This window comes from Mustela nivalis (assembly GCF_964662115.1).
Source record: "Mustela nivalis genome assembly, chromosome: 5".
Taxonomy (NCBI): domain Eukaryota; kingdom Metazoa; phylum Chordata; class Mammalia; order Carnivora; family Mustelidae; genus Mustela; species Mustela nivalis.
The window spans coordinates 26,765,227-26,783,242 of NC_139024.1; the positions used below are offsets into that span (position 1 = coordinate 26,765,227).

At 37.5% G+C, this 18,016-nt stretch overlaps 1 pseudogene across 1 annotated transcript; it reads right to left on the reverse strand.

Annotated features, from left to right (window-relative positions):
- Nucleotides 1-3,039: 3,039 nt before the first annotated feature.
- Nucleotides 3,040-4,004, reverse strand: LOC309864763 (cofilin-1 pseudogene; annotated as a pseudogene). Its single transcript has one exon. The product of its transcript is annotated as a cofilin-1 pseudogene (transcript).
- Nucleotides 4,005-18,016: the final 14,012 nt, after the last annotated feature.

Sequence of the window (18,016 nt, forward strand, 5' to 3'; positions counted from 1 at the left end):
AACAGTGCCTGAGGCCTCACCATTACTGTCACGTTTTAGGCAAGAGAAAAAGTGGGTCTTGGGTTGAGTGCTGAGCAAAGAAAAATTGAAAAACAAAAAACAAAAAACAAAACCAACAACAACAAACAAAAAAGGAGCGTTACCAGGTGGCACTGAAATAGTATCATGCTTTGTACCCTTCATAGGATTTTTGTTGCTACCAAAATTCTGTAATTATGCTGTTGTAGCTAGTGAAGATCTTTTGTAAGATGTCCAAATGTACTGTGTGTAAATGAAGTATTTATGATCAGCACATTTGGGGATGTTTTCCTTACAAAATACTTTCAGGACCTTCATGAAACAGTGATTGTCAAAACCACTTTCGTGTGTGTTTTGAAGCACATATAGTACCCATCACTATCTAAGATGTCCTTTTAGTTGTTGCTTTTGGTGTTGTTCCTTGTGTGTTTGTCTCTTTCTCTCTCTCCACTAGAATATAAATTCCAAGACCACAGAGACTCTTATTTACTGCTGGATGGCCAGTGCCTAAAACAGGGCCTAGTTCAATAAATATTTGCCAAGTGACTCCTATTAGGGTAATTACATATTTTTGCTGAATGTTAGAGTAGGGTAGGTACCACCTGTAATACAGATAGAAGCACAAGGTTAACTCAAAAGCCGTGCACTCATGCTCTATTTAAAAAAGAAGACTCTTGGTGAACTATGGGAGTGCACTCACGACAGTTTTGAGAAAAAGTTCTTTTTCATGATATATGTTTATGAAAGGCAAATACAGAGCTTGGAAATTTTTGCATTAGATGAAAGGTGAGAAGAACAGGTATTTGGAAGAAAGAAATATTTGACATGACTGGATACCCACATTCAGATATACAGGGAGAAGGGGAGAGTGTAAGGAGGAGGAGGGAAGCAGGAAAGAAGGATTGACTCTTAGTGAGAGCTGGCATGAGGGAAACAATGGAAGAGTGATTTCTAGAAGCACCGTGATAGACAATGTTGACAATCTAGGCAAGGAATTTAATATTTATTTTGAAGGTAGTACAAAGTCAAAGGGGAATTTTAGATATGTAAAATCATTACAGCATAGCATTACATTGTAGATAATATAAACATGTGGTACGAAATTGTGATGATCATCACAGAAGGTATGTTTTTTATAAGTAAGAAAACCATTATGCTATGAAGTTAGATTATTATTTCAATCCAGGTATACTATTGGAAATGGAAAAAAATTGCTTCCACAACAAATGTGAAATAGCTGTGTTGGGGAAAACCACAAGTATTAAATCCAGGAAACAGAAATCAGCTCCTTTGATATTTGTAATGAAACATATAACTTTTTTTCTTACCTTTTTTCCAATCTTAATAAATCTTTAACTTCTCTTTAAGATATATTTTTTTTCACATTGACTTTCCTTTGCAAGTTTTCAATTCATGCATAAGTCCAAAAGTGTCTGAATTAGGTTTCTCTGGGGGATGATTTAAGAAAAGGAATCAAATATAACTGTTTTTTGGCAGTGTACTATTTTGCCCTCTGATAGATTTGTATTATTCCCTTTTTATATTGAATTTCTTTTTAGCTCAGTGAGTGGGTATAAAATCTAAACCAAGAAATAAAATCTTAGAGCAGTAGAGTGTGCACATTATAAATATAATTGTTTACGGTGAACCAATGGACTTTTGATCACTTAAGATTTTTCTATATTCATCAATGAACTAAGAGTATTTAATACCTAGCCGCGTATGAGGCTTTGCATATATCATTTCTGGTCTTCACAGCGAGTGTGTAAGGCAGTATCCAGGCCTTAATTTTGGCTCTCTCCTCTCTTCTCCGTTAGTGTTGGGATAAACTGTGGGTCATGTCAACACCTTTTAAATTATTATAACATTAGACTATAAGACTCTGTTGCACTATTCAGCTTCCGAACTGTATGCTGTAAACGTAAAATATTAATAACTTATCATTGATTTAGTTATGTATATCATGCATTGTGCTAAGAGCGTGACATAAATTATCTATAGAATCCTCCCTACAGTCCTGTGTGATGAAGGCAAGTGATTCTCACAAGTTCACATCCAGCTGGGTCCGGAAGCTTTTCCACCTTCAGGTTCACACTCTGAGTACTAGGATAGATTGCCTTCCGTCATAGCTGTTGTTCCACTTGATTTCCTTGCTAAAGGTTCTTTCTGTCTGGAATCTTATAATGGCAGCTGAGTCATCATCTCCTGTGAGCCCTTCATGTAATGGAGGAAAAAAATAGCAGCCTGGAGAGGTTAAACGACTGGCCAGGTGTCACCGGCAGACAGCTCTCAGAACGAAATGGAGGTTTCCTCGTGCCATATCCTGGTTTCTTCCGTCTCTCCAGTATTTTGCTGATGCTTTTAAAATTAATTGGAGGTAATGAAATGCTTAGGTTTATCATTTTTTCTTGAAATGACTAATCAATATTTGAAGACTATTAAATGGGGTCAACGTGCCCCAATTCTGCATTCCAATCACAGAGGCATAGATTCAACCTGCAGCTTGAAGCCAGGCAGTCAACCTCAGGGCTGGGTCTCTGCCTCCAAAGGGAAGAAAGTGCAAGAAAATTATCAACATCAGAAAACATGTACAATATTTAACTACATTTCGAAGATAGGGTAAGGGATCAGTACTGTGGTGTTTCAAATTCCTGGACTGCTTCCCTTTAAGGCTTTATCACTTGCTTCTGAATTAAACAACTATTAAATGACCCTTATTGACAAGAGTGGCCAACCCACTGAAGCAGGACTTTGTAAAGGGAATTAATGGCTATGTAGATACAGGAAGTACTGTACACTTGCAAGCATTCACTGTCATTACCTTAGGCTTTCTTTCTTTCTTTTTTTTTAAAAATTAATTAATTTTTTTTTATTGTTGTGTGTGTGTTGTTTTTTTTTTTAATTGAAGGTCCCTTACTGGTCCTGCTTCCACGGGTGGCCAAGACCAGGGGAAAAAAGGGGAGGGGAACCAGGCCGCGCAAGGAGGGGTCATCTCCACAACATTCCATTTATACACAGAACTAAACAGACAAGCACGGAGTCACTATTGCGGTTAGAAGTTGGCAGCATGGGAAAAGGGAGGAACAGGTGGGGAATTGGGGTGTCGTTAAAAAAAATACAGCCCCCCCCCCAAACTGGGGTGCCTGGGGGGAACTTGGTCTGCTTCAACCCAAGAGGAATCAGAAGATCAAAAGCGGTTTGGGAAGGCCAGAACCGTCAGGGAATAGAGGGAAGAGGAAGGTCCAGGGGGTGAGGGGGGCTGTTTGGCAACTGGGGTGAAGCGATTGCCCTCCCCCTGCTGGGATCCCCCCAGCCCCTCCGGTCTGGCAGGAAGGGGGCAGCCTGCAACCCCCATGGGCAGGGTCTGGGGCTGCCAGATGCTCCAGGCAGGGGGCTGGAGGGGGCTCACAAAGGCTTGCCCTCCAGGGAGATGACGGCACTGCCCCCCAGTTTCTCTGCCAGGGTGCAGCGGTCCTTGACCTCCTCGTAGCAGTTTGCTTGTAATTCATGCTTGATTCCTGTCAGCTTTTTCTTGATGGCATCCTTGGAGCTGGCATAAATCATTTTGCTCTTGAGGGGTGCAGACTCAGGTGCCCAGAAGATAAACACCAGGTCCTCCTCCTTGCTCTCCTTGGTCTCATAGGTTGCGTCGTAGAGGGCATAGCGGCAGTCCTTGTCTGGCAGCATCTTGACAAAGGTAGCGTAGGGGTCATCTACAGTCTGGCCCACATCACCCACCAGGATCTCCTTGCCCTCCTCCAAGATGATGTTCTTCTTGTCCTCGCTCAGGCAGAAGAGCACCGCCTTCTTGCGCTTCTTCACTTCCTCTGGTGTCGAGGACTTGCGCACCTTCATGTCATTGAACACTTTGATGACGCCATCAGAGACCGCCACGCCGGAGGCCATGTTTCCGGAAGCGAAAAGGAGATAGCAAGGAGAGTCAGGAGAGATGAGAGCCGCTGCAGCTGCTGCCGGGATCCGACTGCATTAATTTTTTTTTTTTTAAAGTAAGCTCTATGCCCAGTGTAGGGCTTCAGCTCACAACCCTGAGATCAAGAGTCACGTGCTCCACTGACAGCCAGCCAGACCCCCCCCCCACACACACACACATACACGTAGACTACTTTCACAGCTGCGTGCTCTACATGTACAAAGATGCAAAAGCAAAACAAAACGTTGGACAAATGTTTCAAGTAATATTTTGTGTAGACATTGGATTAATGTCTTATATTAGATATGTTAGTTGGTAAAATGCTTTCCTAAAAATGTTTTGAAGACAGAATTAAGCAGGAACTTCAAGAAAGATAACTCAGGAGGATGTTTATCAGTAATTCCTAGGAAGTATCACTATCATCCTATTTCTATCTCATTGAGGCGTATTTTTTAAATTTTGTTTTAACTCAAATTAAGAAAACATTCTTCTAGTAGCCAAGAATATAGAAAACATAGAACAGAGTCAGATGTCCCAGCAAGGGACAAACGGTGTGTGACACACAGAGAAGGCTCAGCAAAGACAGGTGGAAGAAGTTAATTCACGCCCAATTTGAAAAGAGAGTTTTCTTGTAGCCATGCTTAAAGTATGATTTTTCACGAATTCTTTGGCTAGGATGACCAGGAAATTGAAATCAGACATGCTTTGCAAAGCTTTCCTCTTCTTTTCTGTTTTCTTTCCTTTTCTTTTTTCTTTTCTTTCCCCTTCCATCTTCTCCCCTCTCCTCGCCTCTCCTCTCGTCCCTACCCCGCCCTCCCCTTGTTCCTTCCCTTCCCTCCCCCTCCCCTCCTCCTCCTCCTCCTCCTCCTCCTTCTTCTTCTTCTTCTTCAACTTATGTAAACCTAAATGACAGTAAATAAAATTCTTGTTTCCTACCCTGGGTTTAATCCTCTTCAGCCAAACTCTTGGCTTTCTGTTGGCATGGTAAAAGAGCACTTGCAGGAAAGGTAAGAGGTAGACCCCTGTTCTGATTCTTGGTTATTCAGATAAAGATTTTGATGTCTAAAGTGGCAACCTGAGGTTGACAACAGCTCAAACATAATTTATATCTATCTGGATGTGCTCACATTATAAACACAAACATTTTATATACAAATAGTTTAAAATTTATGAACATAGGAAAAGATACAAGGGCCCCTTATTCATTTCATTACACTGGCATGAGATCTTTAATCTCCTAATATTGCCTCATCTTACCTCTGTCTTTCTTATTTTCATCTTCACTTGAACATTTACACTATTTCTTGTAATGGTTGTTAAAGTTATGGCTCGACTCTGGTTTGTCTTCAATATTTTGTGTATTTTATTTATTTATTTATTTATTTATTTAAAAAATTATTTTTATGAACACAAATGTATTATTTGCCCCAGGGGTACAGGTCTGTGAATCATCAGGCTTGCACATTTCACTGAACCTACCATAGCACATACCTCCCCCAAAGTCATAACCCAACCACTCTGTCCCTATCCCCCTACCTCAGCAATGCTCAGTTGTTTTGTGAGATTAAGATTCTCTTATGGTTTGTCTCCCTCCTGATTCTACCTTGTTATAATTTTTTCTTTCCCTGCCCCTCACAACCCCCCGCCCTGCCTCCCAAATTTCTCATATCGGAGAGATCATATGATAATTATCTTTCTCTGATTGACTTATTTTGCTCAGCATAATACCCTCTAGTTGTCATTGCAAATGGCAAGATTTCATTTCTTTTGATGGCTGAATAGTATTTCATTATATATAGATATATAGATATATAATCTTTATATCTATATATCTATATCTATATCTATATCTATATCTATATAATCTTTATATATAAATCATCTTTATCCATTCATCTGTTATGTACATCTAGGTTCTTTCCATAGTTTGGCTATTATGGACATTGCTGCTATAAACATTTGGGTGTACATGCCCCTTCGGATCACTACATTTGTACCTTTAGGGTAAATACCCAGAAGTGTGATTGCTGGGTTGTAGGTTAGCTCTATTTTCAACTTTCTGAGGAACCTTCATGGTGTTTTCCAGAGTGGCTGCACCAGCTTGCATTCCCACCAACAGTGGAGGAGGGTTCCCCTTTCTACGCATCCTCACCAACATCTGTTGTTTCCTGACTTGTTAATTGTAGCCATTCTGACTGATGTGAGGTGGTATCTCACTGTGGTTTTGATTTGTATTTCCCTGATGCCGAGTGGTGTGGAGCAATCTATCATGTGTCTGTTGGCCATCTGGATGTCTTCTTTGCAGAAATGTCTGTTCATGTCTTCTGCCTATTTCTTGATTGAATTGTTTGTTCTTTGGGTGTTGAGTTTGGTAACTTCTTTATAGATTTTGGATACTAGCCCTTTATGTAATGAGTCATTTGCAAATATCTTCTCCCATTCTGTCAGTTGTCTTTTTTTTTTTTTTACTCTTTCCTTTGCTGTGCAAAAGCTTTAGATCTTGATGAAGTCCCAGTAGTTCCTTTTGTCCTTCCCTTGCCTGGCAATGTTTCTAGGAAGAAGTTGCTGTGGCTGAGGTCAAAGAAGTTGCTGCCTGTGTTCTCCTCAAGGATTTTGATGGATTCCTGTCTCACATTGAGGTCTTTCATCCATTTTGAGTCTATGTTTGTGTGTGGCATAAGGAAATCGTTCAGTTTCATTCTTCTGCATGTGGCTGTCCAATATTCCCAACACCATTTGTTGAAGAGACTGTCTTTTTTCCATTGGATATTCTTTCCTGCTTAGCCAAAGATTAGTTGACCATAGAGTTGAGGATCCATTTCTGAGCTCTCTACTCTGTTCCATTGATCTATGTGTCTGTTTTTGTGCCAGTGCCATACTGTCTTGATGATGACAGCTTTGTAATAGAGCTTGAAGTCTGGAATTGTGATGCCATCAGGTATGGTTTTCTTTTTCAACATACCTCTGGCTATTTGGGGTCTTTTCTGGTTCCATATGGATTATAGGGTTATTTGTTCCATTTCTTTGAAAAAAAAAAAACTCATGGTATTTTGATCAGAATTGCATTAAATGTGTAGGTTGCTTTAGGTAGCGTAGACATTTTCACAATATTTGTTCTTCAAATCCAGGAGCATGGAACATTTTTCCATTTCTTTGTGTCTTCCTCAATTTCTTTCATGAGTACTTTATAGTTTTCTGAGTTCATATTCTTTGCCTCTTTGTTTAGGTTTATTCCTAGGTATCTTATGGTTTTGGATGCAATTGCAAATGGGACTGACTCCTTAATTTCTCTTTCTTCTGTTTTGCTGTTGTTGTATAGAAATGCAACGGATTTCTCTGCATTGATTTTATATCCTGATACTTTACTGAATTCCTGTATGAGTTCTAGCAGATTTGGAGTGGAGTCTTTAAGGTTTTCCACATAAAGTATCATATCATCTGCAAAGAGTGAGAATTTGACTTCTTCTTTTCTGATTCAGATGCCTTTTATTTCATTTTGTTGTCTGATTGCCAAGGCTAGGACTTCTAGTACTATGTTTAATAGCAGTGGTGATAGTGGACATCACTGCCATGTTCCTGACTTAGTGGAAAAGCTCTCAGTTTTTCCCTATTGAGAATGATATTCACTGTGGGTTTTTCATAGATGGCTTTGATGATATTGAGGTATGTATCCTCTATCCCTACACCGTGAAGAGTTTTGATCAGAAAAGGATGCTGTACTTTTTGTCAGATGCTTTTTCTGCATCTATTGAGAGTATTATATGGTTCTTGTTCTTTCTTTTATTAATGTATTGTATCACATTGACTGATTTGCAGATGGTGAACCAACCTTGCAGCCCAGGAATAAATCCCACTTGGTCGTGGTGAATAATCCTTTTAATGTACTGTTGGGTCCTGTTGGCTAGTATTTTGGTGATAATTTTTGCATCTATGTTCATCAAGGATATTGGTCTGTAAATCTCCTTTTTTTCTGGTTTTGGTATCAAGGTGATGCTGTCCTCATAAAATGTGTTTGGAAGTTTTCCCTCTATTTCTATTTTTTTGGAACAGTTTTAGGAGAATAGGTATTAATTCTTCTTTAAATGTTTGGTAGAATTCCGCTATGGAGCCATCTGGCCCTGGGTTCTTGTTTGTTGGGGGATTTTTGATGCCTGCTTCAATTTCCTTACTGGTTATGGGTCTGTTCAGGTTTTCTCTTTCTTCCTGGTTCAGTTTTGGTAGTTTATATGTCTCTAGGAATGTATCCATTTCTTCCAGATTGTCAAATTTGCTGTGTATAGTTGCTCATAATATGTTCTTATAACTGCTTGTATTTCTTTAGTGTTGGTTGTGATCTCTCCTCTTTCATTAATCATTTTATTAATTTGGGCCCTTTCTCTTTTCTTTTTGATAAGTCTGGCCAGGGGTTTATCAATCTTACTAATTCTTTCAAAGAACCAGCAGCTCCTAGTTTCGTTGATTTGTTATACTGTTCTTTTGGTTTCTATTTCCTTGATTTCTGCTCTGATCTTTATGATTTCTCTTCTGCTGGGTTTAGGCTTTCTTTGCTGTTCTTTCTCAACCTCCTTTAGGTGTAGGGTTAGGTTGTGTATTTGAGACCTTTCTTGTTTCTTGAGAAAGGGTTGGATTGCTATATACTTTCCTCTCAGGACTACCTTTCCTGTGTTCCACAGATTTTGAACAGTTGTGTTTTCATTTTCATTTGTTTCCATGAATTTTTTCAATTCTTCTTTCATTTCCTGGTTGACCCATTCATTCTTTAGTAGGGTGCTCTTTAGCCTCTGTGTATTTTAGTTCTTTCCAGCTTTCCCCTTGTGATTGAGTTCTAGCCTCAGAGCACTGTGGTCTGAAAATATGCAGGGAATGATCCCAGTCTTTGGTACTGGTTGAGACCTGATTTGTGACCCAAAATGTGATTGATTCTGGAGAACGTTCCATGTGCACTAGAAAAGAATGTGCATTCTGTTGCTTTGGGATGAAATGTTCTGAATATATCTGTGATGTCCATCTGGACCAGTGTGTCATTTAAAGTGTTTATTTCCTTGGAGGTCTTTTGCTTAGATGATCTCTCCATTTCAGTAATGGTTTGTTAAAGTTCCCTACTATTATTGTTTTATTGTCGATGTATTTCTTTGATTTTGTTTTTAATTGGTTATTAATTTGTTATTAATTGGGTTAACCAATTGGTTAATTGGTTATTAATTGTTATTAATTGGTTATATGATTGGCTGCTTCCATGTTAGGGGCATAGATATTCAAAATGTGAGAACTTTTTGTTGGATAGACCCTTTAAGTATGATATAATGTCCTTCCTCATCTCTTATTATAATCTTTGGCTTAAATCTAATTTGTCTGATATAAGGATTGCCACCCCAGCTTTCTTTTGATGTCCATTAGCATGGTAAATTGTTTTCCACCCCCTCAGTTTAAATCTGGAGGTGTCTTTGGGTCTAAAATGAGTTTCTTGTAGACAGCATATTGATGGGTTTTGTTTTTTCAATCCATTCTGATACCTTGTGTCTTTTGATTGGGGGCACTTAGCCCATTTACTTTCCAGGTAACTATTGAGAGATATGAATTTATTGCTATTATATTGCCTGTAAGGTGATTGTTACTGTACATTGTCTTTGTTTCTTTCTGGTCTATTACTTTTAGGTTCTCTCTTTGCTTAGGAGACCCCTTTCAATATTTCCTGTAGGGCTGGTTGGGTGTTTGCAAATTATTTTAATTTTTGTTTGTCCTGGAAGCTTTTTATTTCTCCTTCTATTTTCAATGACATCCTATCTGGATATAGGATTCTTGGCTGCATATTTTTTTCATTTAGTGCTCTGAATATATCATGCCTGTCTTTTCTGGCTTGCAAGTTTTCTTTGGATAAGTCTGCTGGTAATTTAATATTTCTACCATTGTATGTTACAGACCTCTTGTACAGAGTTGCTTTCAGGATTTTCTTTTTGTCACTAAGACTTATAAGTTTTACTATTAGATGATGGGGTGTGAAACTATTTTTATTGATTTTGTGGGGGATTCTCTGTGCTTCCTGTATTTTGATGCTTCTTCCCTTAGCCATATTAGGGAAATTCTCTACTATGATTTGCTCCAATATACCTTCTGCCCATGTCTTTCTTCTTCTTCTGGGATCCCAGTTATTCTAATATTGTTTCATTTTATGGTATCACTTATCTCTTGAATTCTCCCTTGTGGTCCAGTAGTTGTTTATCTCTCTTTTGCTCAGCTTCTTTGTTCTCCATCATTTGGTCTTCTGTGTCACTAATTATCTCTTCTGCCTCATTTATCCTCGCAGTAAGAACATCCATTTTGATTGCTCCTCATTAATAGCTTTTTAAATTTCAACTTGGTTTGATTTTAGTTCTTTTATTTCTCCAAAAAGGGATTTTATTTCTCCAGAAAGGGATTCTCTAATATCTTCCATGCCTTTTCAAGCTTAGCTAGATCCTTGATAATTGTCATTCTAAACTCTAGTTCTGACATATTACCAGTGTCTGTATTGATTAGGTCCCTAGCCATTGGCACTGGCTCTTGTTCTTTTTTTTTGTGGTGAATTATTCTGCTTTGTCATTTTATCCAGGTAGGAATATATGAATGAGAGAGTAAAATACTAAAAGGGTGGCAAAGACCCCAGAAAAATATATACTAATCAGATCAGAAGAGACTCGAAACTGGGGGGAGAAAAAAGGGGGAAAAAGATAAAAAAATAAAAAATATGTTAGACTGATGAATAGAACAGAGCCACCCACTTGATTTTTGGATGTATTCTGGTCTTTTAGAAGCAGCTACCTTCCAACATTTTAAAGAAAGAAAAATTTATATGTATATAAAAATAAGGGTAAGTACAATGAAGGTTTGGAATATGACTGTAAAGATGAAAATTAAAAAAATTCTAAAAAAGAATTGATAAGATAAGGTGGTTATAAAACAAGAAAGAGGAAAGAATGTGCTTAGGCTGGAGACTAGAACAAACATGTGCTAGACTTAGGGTATATTTTGATCTGTTAAAAAAATTATATCCCAATATTAAAAAAAAACTATATGTATACAAAAAGTAAGGTTAAATACAATGAAGGGAAAATTATGACTATAATAATGAAAAATTTAAAAGATTGTTTTAAAAAAGGTATTGGTAAAATAGTTAAAATTGGAAGGGGAGGTGAACCATGAGAGACTATGGACTCTGAAAAACAATCTGGGGGGTTTGAAGTGGCAGGGGGGTGGGAGGCTGGGGTACCAGGTGGTGGGTATTATAGAGGGTACGGATTGCATGGAGCACTGGGTGTGGTGCAAAAATAATGAATACTGTTATGCTGAAAATAAATAAAAAATAAATTTAAAAAATACGTTAAAAGAGGAAAGAGAAAGAGTTTCAAAAACAGAATAAGAAAAAATAAAATTAAAAAAATTTTTAAAAATTTGACTTCACGGGGTGCCTGGGTGGCTCAGTGGGGTAAGCCTCTGCCTTCAGCTCAGGTCATGGTCTCAGGGTCCTGGGATCGAGCCCTGCATTGGGCTCTCTGCTCAGCGGGGAGCCTGCTTCCCTTCGTCTCTCTCTCTGCCTGCCGCTCTGCCTACTTGTGATCTTTGTCTGTCAAATAAATAAAATCTTTAAAAAGAAAAATTGACCTCACAAGACTGAAGGATTATGGGAAAAAAGCCATAAATTCTATGCGTTGCTTTCCCCTAGCTCTGGAGTTCTACAGTTCCCATTGATCAGTGAACTTGGTCTTGACTGGATGTTCTTGCTGATCTTCTCAGGGAGGGGTCTGTTGCAGTGATTCTCAAATGTCTTTGCCACATGCGGAATTGCACTGCCCTTGCCAAGGGCCAGGCTAAGTGATCTGCTCTGATTCCGTCTTGGTACAAGCTTTTGTTTCCTGAATGCTTTCTGTAGAGCTTTGGAGGATGGGAATGAAAATGATGTCTCCCAATCTCTGGCCCCATAGGAGCCAAGAGCTTGGGTCCCCACTCCTTAGTGCACCCTCAGAGAGAACCATTCAATCCCTCCTGGTTCCTGGTTTCCGGGCACACTCCAAGCTCACCTAGTCTGTGACCAAGCGTTTCTGTCTCTGGCACATGACCCCGTTTGGAGTCTCCAAACCCAGCAGATGCCTGCTGTGTGCTTCCGTGCTGCTCTGCCTTGGGGAGGAAGGGGAGTGTCCCCAGATCTGCCACTTGTGGGGTCCCTGCTCAAAGAGCTATGGCCTGACTGTGCCTTGGATCATGGTTTAAAGTATTCATCCTGAATCCCAAAGGTTAACATCCATGGGAAATTTGAAAATATTATTTGTTGTCCTCATTTGTAAGTTGAATTTGCGGAAGAGCTACATCCAGATTTCAGCTTGCATGAATGGGAAAGCAAGGGAATCAAAGGCAAGCAACTTCTTTGTAAACAAGTGGGCAGAAGACATTTCAAAGGTGACAACTCCACATTACATCATGTATTGAAATTGCCAATTTGAGAACTTATTTTACTTTCAAACTTGTTATATCTTGTAACACCGTTTGTAAGATTTGTATAAAGTATACTGTGCATATAAACTGATTAATATTTATTTGTGGGGATGACCCACCATTAGCAGTAGACAGGGCCAGGAACACACACTTAAAATGGAACAACCACTACCAACAGGACTGACCATAGGAGCCACTTTTCCTTTGCATCCCTTGAATCAATTATTCTATATATTGAAAATTTTGAATTTTCCCAGGAAAATTATGATACTTTTTCTTGACTTTTCAACTTATTTTTCTCAGAATGCAGAATTTGGAAAAACATACATTTTCCCCAGCATATACAAGGAAGGAATTGCCCTTGGAAGAATGAACCAAGAGAATGGTAGAAGAACAAATAACCAGAGCTCCCAAATGATCATGGGGAGAAAAGCTGCCTCGCAACTTTGAGTGGCTGGACAATGACTTGAGAGGGAAAGAACATCAGTCTTATTTAAGCTCTTTTATTTTGGGGTCTCTTTGTTATAGCAGCCCAGCCTTCCCTTAACTAGTTCAGAAACTCTAAAAGATTTATATCCAGGACTACATAGCTACCTTCCTCATAAGCTTGTTCAAAAACTTAGTCTTAGTATAACTTTGAATTGAAATACATCTTAGAGATGATCTAGTTCAACCCCCCATTCTATAAATGAGTTATTAAGCTCAAGAGATAGTAATTTTTTGCTGTAAATATTTTTTGAATTTTTTCAGATTAATAAAACATAGTTAATAGGAAAGCAATCCTGTTGATATAAGTTAATGTATAAGAATATGCAAAATGTCTTCATGTATGAATAAAACTATAATTTCTTTTGTAATATTTATACTGGTACAGAGTAGATGTGACAGTGTTCTTTATCCCATTATTGTGTTGTAATTTTTATTTCTTTGTATTGTCTCAGTCTCTAGAGATCTGGATGTAGATGGAATGAGGGGAGTAAATGTGAGCTCTATTATGCAGTAAGCATCATACATATGTTATTTCGTTTGTTTAGGCTTCACAGAGACCTTGTGAAGTGTCATTAGATCCATTTTACAGATGAGAAACTGAAACTTAGAATAGTTAAGAAATTATCCTCAGGTTGTATACTTTATGACAAAGCTGTGATTTTTGGATAAATAATCGGATACATGAAGATAGGAAACTTTGAGGAAAAATATAATTTTTAACAATTACCAAGTAATTTTTCATGATACCCTCTTGTTATATTGTCTGGTATTAGTACACACAATAAGCCCTTTCCTCACTGCAAAGGTACTGGTCAAGTTCACAAGGTAGAATGAGAGGTGGATGGTTCTTGTTATTTCAAACACTTTATTGTCTTTCACCTTTGGATCCTGTGAATTTTTAAAGTACACAGTTAGTAAAGAGATAAAAAATTATTTTGTGCAACCAAAGTTCAGTGTAGTTTAGATAAAAATGGGAAATAGAACTATGACAAACTACAACTGAATTTTAAATGAGTATGAAACTATTATAAAGCAATATTGATATCTTGAAACCCAAGTTCTATATTAAGGTCATAGTAATGACTTAGTGTTTTATGAGCCTGTGTGGTGTTAGCGACATCATCTCTTTAATCTTAACTTTGCCTCAAGCAAAAATAAATCTTAATGTTGTAAACTGTATGGTAACATAACTGCCTTGTTCAGTAGGGATCATTTTTCTCCTAAATGTCACTAATATCTTGCTGTGGCTTAAAAAAAAAAAGAGGAAAAGAAATACCCGTTCCACTTTGTTGAAGTGGTAAATATTTCTACTTTTGAAGAATGCCTTATGGATACAAGCTTTCCTATTTTTGTTTTTGCATTAAATTTTTACACAATTATGATATATATATATATGTAAGGCTAAATGTAAAAGACAGATTCTACATATTTAAATCACTCAATTGCTAGATTGCTAATTAATGTTTGGATGTTACATTTCTACATTTTAAAGGAGAGTTTGGAACCAAGCAGGTAGGTACAAGGGATGGACCAGAAAGAGGCTCAGCATTCTTGGAAGAAAGTCAAAGTTGAAGGAAATGAGGAACATCTAGAGGTCACAGTTTACTGGGAAATACTAAGGCACTGGTTTCTCTGAAGCTCTGTAAGAAAATATTTCAAACAGTTATGACCCAGAAAGTCTTAAAGGTGGAAATAAAGAAACAGTTTTTCTCAGTGTATAAAGAAAAGAAAATCTTAAACAAGCAGAATTATTAAAGATGTGGGTTCTTGATTTATAGTTAGAATTCAATATTTCATTTGGTCCTTAACCTAAATTACATGATTCATAATTAGAAATATGTGTTACTTTCTTAACAAGGAATTATGTCTTTGTAGGAAAAATTCAACTATGTGAATTCTAAATTTTATCCCTAGTTCTTCTGTGTGCATGCCTGAAGAAACTCTATGCATTAGGTCTAAGCTTTTGTGAACAGACAAAATTCATTGAGTGAGAACTATTGAAAATGTAGGCATAGGTAGAATTCTTCCTCCAATTAGGTAGGAAACCTTAGACCTTTCACTTTTGTGAAAAACCCATAATTGTAAAGGAAAGACATTTCTATTCTTATAATCTTAATTGTCAGATTCTTTTGGCTTTATTCTTTTTCTCATTAGGAGAGGATTTATTTTATTGGATTTTAGTCAGAATATAAATTTTATAAGTTCTTGTTTATAGTATATGGGGTAATATTTAAATTTAAAAATAAGGAAAATAAGATTAATATATATATTTTTAAAGATTTTATTTATTTATTTGACAGATCACAAGTGGGCAGAGAGGCAGTTAGAGAGAGACAGGAGGAGGAAGCAGGCTCCCCGCTGAGCAGAGAGCCCGATACGGGACTCCATCCCAGGACTCTGAGATCATGACCCGAGCCAAAGGCAGCGGCCCAACCCACTGAGCCACCCAGGCGCCCCATAAGATTAATATTTTAATGTTACTGGTAAAATCCACAAAAAATATGAAAATAATTAGTTGCTTATGATAATAAATCCAGAAGTTTAATTATCTGACTGAAGAGTTTAGAAGCACCTCACATTCCATATAATATGTGGGAAATGGAGATGCAAGCCGGGGGAAAATGATTATAATTCAGTATCAGAAAAACGAATAATCTGTACTGTACCTTTTCTGGAGGAAGACACTGTAAATGAATTCAGGTTGGAAGAGGAAGGTCAGCAAAGCTCATAGAGAAGGGAAGTCCCAAGAACCAGCTGTTGACAGTGTCTATTCAGCAGTATCCTCAAGAGGGGTAGAGATAGAAGGACAGAAATATGGGATGGATATACACTTGAGAGAGGTGCTCTGTTGTGGGGCTGTGATCATTTCTGAAGGCCTTGAGATTAGCCATCTTTTGTTATGTTTGTCAGTCAGGGTCCCAAAAGAAATGAGATAGCACACTCAAGTCTAGGTAATTCAAAGAGGCTATATAACCTAAGAGATTATTATAAAGATATAAGTAGGATGTCAGGGAATTACAAGAGATTGCACAAGTGCCCAGAGTTAGGGTGAAATTTTTATCAACCATTGGCTTAAAGTGTGGAAAGGAGGAAGAGGTTAACAGAACCTGGAAGGAGAGAGTTATGTGGATCAGGTTGGTTTGAGAAATGAGGTGGCCTTCTGATCAAGAGTCGTAGCCAGATAGAGGAAACCTCAGAAGAGGGAATCAATATCCTCATCCCATTCTTCTTCCTCCCTTTGATTTTCTGTTAGGCTCCCTAACCTGAACAATGAAGGTCTAAGATCTATTGCTCTAATCCACAGAGATCAACTTATATTAGAAGAGCAAAGGGAAAGATATTTAGTAGAATCACAGTATTGTGCACACACACAAAATTTTGCCAACTGTTTTTTCCCCAGTTTTGCTGATACCAGGAACAACACGTTTTACGTGAAGGACATTTATATTCTGGTCCGTGGAAGAAAATGTCTCCTTTGAATATCTGTAAGAAAGTGGTGTATTTTACTTAAGAGCTTGAGAAGCTGTGAGTCATCTGGATGAATCTTGTCAGTTCTGTAGATTTGATAAAGTTAAGGTTAAGGTTAATCTAACCTTAACCTTAGTAAATTTACTAAGGCTTTTGAGTTCTCACAGAAGACTAGTTATTGGGTCTTTTTTGGAGACATTCAAATTTTAACATGAATCCCTTCCAAAATATAATTGGATCAATTTGGTAAAACTTGCTTTATATTTCTACTTAGAATATCTCACACTGAAACTAGTTCTGTTTTGGAATTTTTAGTATTCTTTGATCTAGATGGTTAATAAAGCAAGTGCAAAAAAGTGTAATAAATGATATATCTTTGAACTATAGTTTCCTGAATCCATAAAACATGAAATTACTTCATAGATTTTCCAATGTGCTTCTGAAAATTCAGAATATGAATTGACTTTTATTACTGTGCTCTAAATGAGAAATTGAATAAAGAGCGCATTTCTTCATAAAAATGATTTTATAACCTTGTAGTCTACTTTAATGACTTCACTGTGTATTGAAGAGTTGAGAAGACCCTCAGTGTCCTGTAGCTGAAGTATTCATTTCAAAGTTGAATTTGATTCAAATATTGAATTTGATTCAAATAAAAGATTTCCTTGGGAGCAAAATTGTTTTTAAACTCTTTAGTTTATTTGGTTGAGGGTGGATTTTTAAAAGAATTTGACACTGACTTTATATTGCAAAAATAAAATGAAAATTTCCAAAAGTTGAATCTTTGAGCTTCATAAATGTTGTACATAATACAAGGAATCCATACATTCACTTGATGTTTACTGATTGCTCACCATGTGCACCGTACTGTACTGGGAGCTTAGAATGCAGGGATGGAAACCACCGTCTGTTCCCTCCTAGAGCTTAGAGTCTGTCAAAGAGAAAGACAGATGGAGTGCCAGCCACAGCACCCTGTGAGGAGAGGTCTGAGGAATGTGAGCAGAAGGATCTCTCTTTCCTCTCCTTCTGGATTAACTCCAAGGACACAAATGCTATATTTTTTGTTCTAGTCCCACAATTTCCTGAGGCTCTTCTCATTTTTCCCCCCAGTCTCTTTTCTCTCTGTTGTTTAGGATGGGTAATTTCTGTTATTCCATCTTCAAGTTTATTGATTCCTTTCTCTGTCATCTCCTTTCTGCTGTTGAGCCTGTCCACTGAGTTTTGAAATTTTAGTTACCCTATTCAATTCTAAAACTAGAGGATTATCTTTGTGTATTACATTTCTTTGATGAAAAATTTTATTTCTTTACTGAAAGCCTCATTTTTTTTTTCATTTGTTTCAAGTGTGTTTGTAATTGCTCACTGAAACATTTCTATGATGGCTACTTTAAAATCCTTGTGAACAAATTACAACATCTATGCCATCTCAGTATTGGCATCTGTTGATTGCCTTTTCTTATTCAATTGAGGTTTTTCTGGTTCTTGGTATGATAATTTTTTTTGTTGTACCCTGGATGTTTTGAATATTATGTTGTGAGATTATGGATTTTATTTACATCTTGTATTTTAGAAGACCTCCTTCTGTTGTCATGCCAGCAAGGGAAGGGGTCACGACCTCATTACTTCCAGGTGAAGTGGAAGTAT